Genomic DNA, 6,000 nt, shown 5'->3' with positions numbered 1-6,000 from the left:
ATATAAGAAAACCACATTAGAGTTTCCTTCCATCCTGAGTGCTAGACAACATTAATATCTCGATACCCCTACAAGCTTATCTGTGATAGGTTTAAAATTGTATCTTGCATGACGCGATAATGTTACTATATTTACTATTTTTTTTATTCTTTAAGAAAGTAGGTCTGATGGTAGAATGAAACATCCAATTAATATTCTATAATATGAAATTAGTCATGAAAGCACAGTCACATGAGATAATCTCATCTTTTGCACGACACGTGATGGAATATTAAATATTTGTACGTATTGATTTTTTTATAAAACCTGGTCTGATAGAACAAAACAAATATCAGATTCGAATTCAGCAATATGAAATTAGTTGTGTGAGCATGATCTCATATGTGAACCATTTTGGCTGTTGACCAGTGTATTGTATTGGATGTACAGTGCAGCTTGGTGCTGGGAAGCTGCTGATTAGCTAGAAGTGTGGAGTAGAGAGAGCTGGTTGGTGAGGAGCTTGCTCAGAGGAGGTGTTGCGTGCTGCATGGCTGTAGGTAGAAGAAGGGAGTTCACAGCGTTGTTGAGAGCTTATATAGCAGAGGTAGGCGTGGCTTGATAGCTGATCTCGCTTTGTCAGATGTCGCTAGTAGCCGACCTTAGACCACGAGGCATTAGCTGGGGAACCCGAAAAGGGATCGGCTAGTCAACGACAAATGGCAGTTGTAGTTGTAGGGGAAATTTCCACTACAATACTTCCCCTCCCCTCTGGGTGATGCAGGAGACTTGTTGTCTGCAGGGTTGTATCACACATGTGAGACATAACGGGCAGGAGTGTGGGTGAGCCAGCCGCTACGGGAGACGACTCTGTCTAGAGACACGAGATCTGTGGGAGAAGCAGAGGGAGAAAGAGGGTTGTGGATAAGAGAAGGTTGTACTGGCATGGAATATGGTGCTTCTCTCACGGCAGGTACACAGTCCTCAGTGGCGCCGGGTGGGATGTCTGGGTCCACATCAGGAGCAATAGGTACCTGAGGATGAAAAGAAGTTACCCAGAACTGTTGTGGGCGAGGTGGTGTTGTAAGCGGCACTGGTGGGCAGACTGGCGGAGGAGGTGCGGGATGAATGTGTTCAGGGCGGTGGGAAGGCTGGCGTAGTGTTTGTAGTAGGTCGTGACGGGCAGCAGGAGTGAAGTGGTCAAGGTCAGAAGTAAGGCGTGTGATGTGCTGCTTGATAGTGGCGGAGGTTATGGCGCCTACCCGTCTCCGTCGATGTCGCTTCGCCGTATGGTTGCAGGGAGCCTCACAGCGTCTAGCGTTAGCACCAAAACGTTGATGGTACCAACAGGGGGTAGATACACTGTGCTGGGGGCTGGGGGCGGCGTCTGAGGCAGGACGGGTGTGTTGGGGTTGGTAGGACGTAGTGCATGGGGCAGGAAGAGGGGCAGCTGCATGCTTGGAGGAGCAGAACTGCTCTAGGGTGTCTAACCTGCAGTGTAGGGACAGTAGCAGGTCCCGCACATCTTGTGAGGTGTTGGTCGTCTGGGGAGCGCTGACCAGGTTGACGAGATCAGAGGAAAGTGAAAGTGTGTCCGCTGAGTTGTGTGCCGAAGCATGGCGCACAGCAGTGCACTCGTTGAATATTTTGTCTGCTGAGGTTGCGTAGATTTCTGGTGTTGTAGAGTAATCTACTGCGGACAGGGTGATGCAAACTTGTGTGGGGAGCTTCTGTGCATAAAGCTGGCGCAGGACAGAGTCGGGAAATTTGTCTGTGCAGGAGTTGAGTTTCCGAGGGAGAGAGAGAGGATAGGTTTTGCAGGAGACTGTTGCGGGACCACTGGTAACGCATCTTCAGAGCATCCCATAGGGCAACGAATTTGTTGTCAGCTGGAGGGTTGGTGATGGTCTCTGAGACTTGCGTGGCGACTTCTGTGGGCAGGGAACAGACCAGGGCGACATACTTATGTTTGCCTGTAGCTGTAGAGCCGATGAGAGCTGCCTCCGTGTGGATAAGCCAGTCTTCAATGTTGTGATTGAAGACTGGGAGAGTGATCAGTTTCTCCTCCATCCTGCGTGAGTGCGATTTTCTGGGTGTCACCAATTGTGGGGTTTCGTGATGTTGTCTCACACTCAGGATGGGTTGGAGAAAGGAAACTCACAATGCGCTCTCTGTATATATATTGTATTGGATGTACAGTGCAGCTTGGTGCTGGGAAGTTGGTGCATGGTTAGAAGCGTGGAGTAGAGAGAACTGGTTGGTGAGGAGCGTGCTCAGAGGAGGTGTTGCGTGCTGCATGGCTGTAGGTAGAAGAAGGGAGTTCACAGCGTGGTTGAGAGCTTATATAGCGGAGGTAGACGTGGCTTGATTGCTGACCTCGCTTTGTAAGGCGTCGCTAGTAGCCGACCTTAGACCACGAGGCATTGGCTGGGGAACCCGAAAAGGGATCGGCTAGTCAGTGACAAACGGCAGTTGTAGTTGTAGGGGAAATTTCCACTACAAGCCTTCACTGACCGAGGGTCCGCTCACACTTGCAAACCTGCAGTATCCTTTAACATCTGCAGGTAGGACAACCTCCATCCTAAATCCGGTTTGGCTGCTCCAAGTGCTCCAGCCGGAACCACCAAACGGGCCGCCTACAGGCAAAGACCCGTGTCGGACTACGGTCCGACAATCTCAACAACAACAACAGTCCTGGATTGTTTCAAGAAAATCCTCTGATTCTGAGTTACCCGTAAGTCAATCCAATCTATTTGGCTAAAGTTAAAGTCGCCTACTATACAGACTTTGCTATGTATGGAAGCTCTGCGCGTTTCATCCCAAATAAGTCGCTCATTAACTCTATCAAGATTAGGAGGTCTACAGTATGTATTACTCTTATGATTAATTTTTCCCTACCATCGATTAATTCTATCCAAATTGTTTCTGTATTCCGCTCAGTTTTTATTTCCTTATTTATTCCATACTTCAAATTATCCCTGACATAGATTGCTACTCCGCCTCCTTTCCTTATCTGCCTATCGGTATGGAATAATTTGTAACCTGCAATTTGGTATTCGACAGGTAACTCACGTGAGTCTAGGTTTATCCATGTTACAGTGAATGCTATTATCCTGTATATCGATTTGTTCGATACTGAGTTTGCCACCCCACGGCTTAATTAATTAAAAAAAAATGGTAATTCCAAATTTAACTTTGAACCTCTGCAGTTTTAATACCCTGAATCGCCATGGACGCCGTGATTCACGTTACTAAACTCGAATTAAAATAAATTTATAATTCTGCCAGGTTGTTCGCCTGTGCTGTTAAAAAACGAGGAGGAAAAAGATTGACTCGTGTTTACATGACTTCCACCAGGTCCTGGTCATGACGGTACAAAGTGTAAACAAAGATGTCGTTAAAGGCGTAAAGAAGTGAAAGCTTGTCTGTTATGACGTCTTTTTAAAAAAGTGTGTTTGATTTTCTTTGTGTACTAATTATTTTTTGTAGAAACAATAATTACTATAAATTTAGTCACAACCTAGCAACTTCATAAGTTGTAAACAAACAGTGTGAGCCAATCAGCTGGTAGTTCAGGATTTTCCTGTTGCACGAGCACAGTGAGACACATCGTGTACTGTGTCTCGTTCTCCTGCTTTCTTACCAACCATCATAGTCACTACCTTAAGGTAAGTATGGACAGTAAAGGTGCAAGAAGCTTAGTTTAGTATGATAGTTTGTACTTAGATTCTTTATGGTGATATGAAGTAGTTCATTCCATGTCCTTGGCTGGATCTTGACCATTGTACCATTTACAACAGCAAATATCGATGCCTAATAAGGTTTTATCCTATGTCCTATATAATTAATTGAACGTTTATTCATTAAGATTGTGAAAGAAGTTTACACTGTTCAGCATGTACATAGTCTAAGTCGAATCAGGCAAGGATAGACCAAGAAAGCTGTGAAGAGCTTATTTCCACAGGGGTCCTTATGTATGGTTAGGGTGACTAGTCACAGCAATAGATGTCTATCATAGGAAAATGAATTTGTAACAGTCACTACATAGTGCTTAGGTGACTTACACCTCATTTCCACAATTAATAGTTTTGCTTTTCTTTTTTGTTTGTTTTTGTTTTAATTGTTGGAGTCATTCAAAATACAGGTATATGGAGGCTATTGATTAATCATGCTGTGAATTGATTGGGTTAATTATTGAGGACTGACTCGCAGCTGATTTTACTTAGAAAATTATTATAAAAATGCCCCAATTTCTGTTTGTTGTAAAGTGGACACTGTCGTAGTTTGTGCAAATGTGTTTTAAAGTGGGTATTTCTAAATTAAACCTAACCTAACCTTAGTTGATATGAAAAACAAGCCACAGAAGCATTGTTAGAAGACTTCACCAACCTAACCAAACAAACCTACCTGACCTTACCTAACTTCCTTGCTGTGGGGCTTTGCCCCCTGGTCCCCTCAGTATATTAAACAGAAAAAATTTACTATGATATGGTGCAAATTTACGTTTTTTGTGGACGAGAGCAGTTGCCCGTACCGAACGGTTCATAAGCATAAACTGAGCATTGGCATTGATCCGGCCCGGGGGCGTAATGTTTTGAAATAAGTCAATATGATTGGCTGTTTACATCCTGGGATGAGACGTCACCGCCGAGAAGACAAAGTAGTGCACACCTAGCTGCCTAATTGTCTGTCAAATGAAGCATTTGCACAAGAAATTATTATCATATCACATAATTGTTAAACCTTGATTTTTTCTAACCTAACCTAACCTAACCTTACGTAAGTGTTAAACCTTGATTTTTTCTACCCTAACCTAACGTAAGTGTTAAACCTTGATTTTTCTTTTACCTGGTATAGTATATTATTCTCTTATTGATATTTCTCTTCTATATTATGTGTGTGTGCATACCATCATAAAATTAAGATTTTATTTTTACTACAATGTAGGTATTGTGTCGGTATTGTGTCGGAAAAAGTGGAGTTTGGGGGGTGGGCTCAGTCTCTATATCAATTAATCCCATATGTTCGGTTATTTCATTTACGCGTTTCTTGTTTTACGCGGTACAACACGGATTCAATTGACCGCGTAAATGAAGACCCAACTGTACAATGCCTCTCTGGGGTTTTATTACCATAAATATTGGCTTGGTTGTCTTTTGTATTAAATTTTGTAGGCTTCTCTTTTTTGTATGACCTGTGCAAATCTCTTTGGTATGGGTGGAGGAAACAGTTAGCACAGGGACGTTTTGAAATGCACCAAATTCAAGAGATATTGGTTGGATGTTACTAAGTAAGAAAATCGAAACTACAATGCACAGAACCTATTAGAACCTGATCTAACCTCACCTAACATACCTAACTTCCTAAGATGTGCATTGTCATTTTGATATTCTTAGTTACTATCATCCATATAACAGCTCTTGAGTAAATGAACCAGTTCAATTCAATATACTGTAAATCATAATAAATTCGCCCGATGAGATCGTCATTTGTTTCTTGACATGTAAACAAAGACTGTGGATGCTCCCTTATCGCAAATGATGTGAACCAAAACCTGGTCACCACTGGAGGTATGAAAACGGCATCATTATGGTAAATAATTTATTTCTTTGCCTACAAAGCACAAAAAGATGGGAAATTACTGCCATATGATCAGTGTTCGCTGAGGTTTTCTCCATTATTTCCCTTTATTTCATGCCGGCCCACTAATAAGTAATTTATCATCAAAGGATATGCTAAAAAGAAAAAAAATACAATTTTATTAAGCAATATCATCCAAACAACATCTAAAAAATTTAGTGCAATTCCTTAAAGTCCTTCTGGTGCTGATCATCTCCTTCACTTTTTTTTATCTTTTTTGTGCATAAGGTTTTTGAACCTCTTCTATGTAAAGAGGATTTAGGTTCATATACCGTAGTTGAATACATTTTCAATTTCTTTTGAGTATCGTTGGATTCTAAGTGAACTACATGTTCCTCTACAGTTCTTATTGTTCTTTCTCAAGGAGAAGTTAGTCATCTTGTT

General features: G+C 42.2%; 1 protein-coding gene across 2 annotated transcripts in view; it reads left to right on the top strand.

The window, feature by feature from the left end:
* Positions 1 to 3,466: 3,466 nt before the first annotated feature.
* The window catches only part of LOC121863299 (OTU domain-containing protein 3-like), a 132,763-nt gene continuing 130,229 nt past the window's right edge, over positions 3,467 to 6,000 (top strand). The window contains exon 1 of one of the 2 annotated variants that reach the window (XM_042361890.1): positions 3,467 to 3,644. The gene's annotated coding sequence lies outside the window, so the exon portion shown is untranslated. The remainder of the gene's footprint in view (positions 3,645 to 6,000) is intronic. The other variant, XM_042361889.1, reaches the window with a different exon arrangement.

This window comes from Homarus americanus, unplaced genomic scaffold (assembly GCF_018991925.1).
Source record: "Homarus americanus isolate GMGI-L3 unplaced genomic scaffold, GMGI_Hamer_2.0 scaffold46197, whole genome shotgun sequence".
Classification (NCBI taxonomy): domain Eukaryota; kingdom Metazoa; phylum Arthropoda; class Malacostraca; order Decapoda; family Nephropidae; genus Homarus; species Homarus americanus.
Note: the sequence above shows the minus strand (reverse complement) of the source record. Positions and strands in the feature narration are given on the sequence as shown.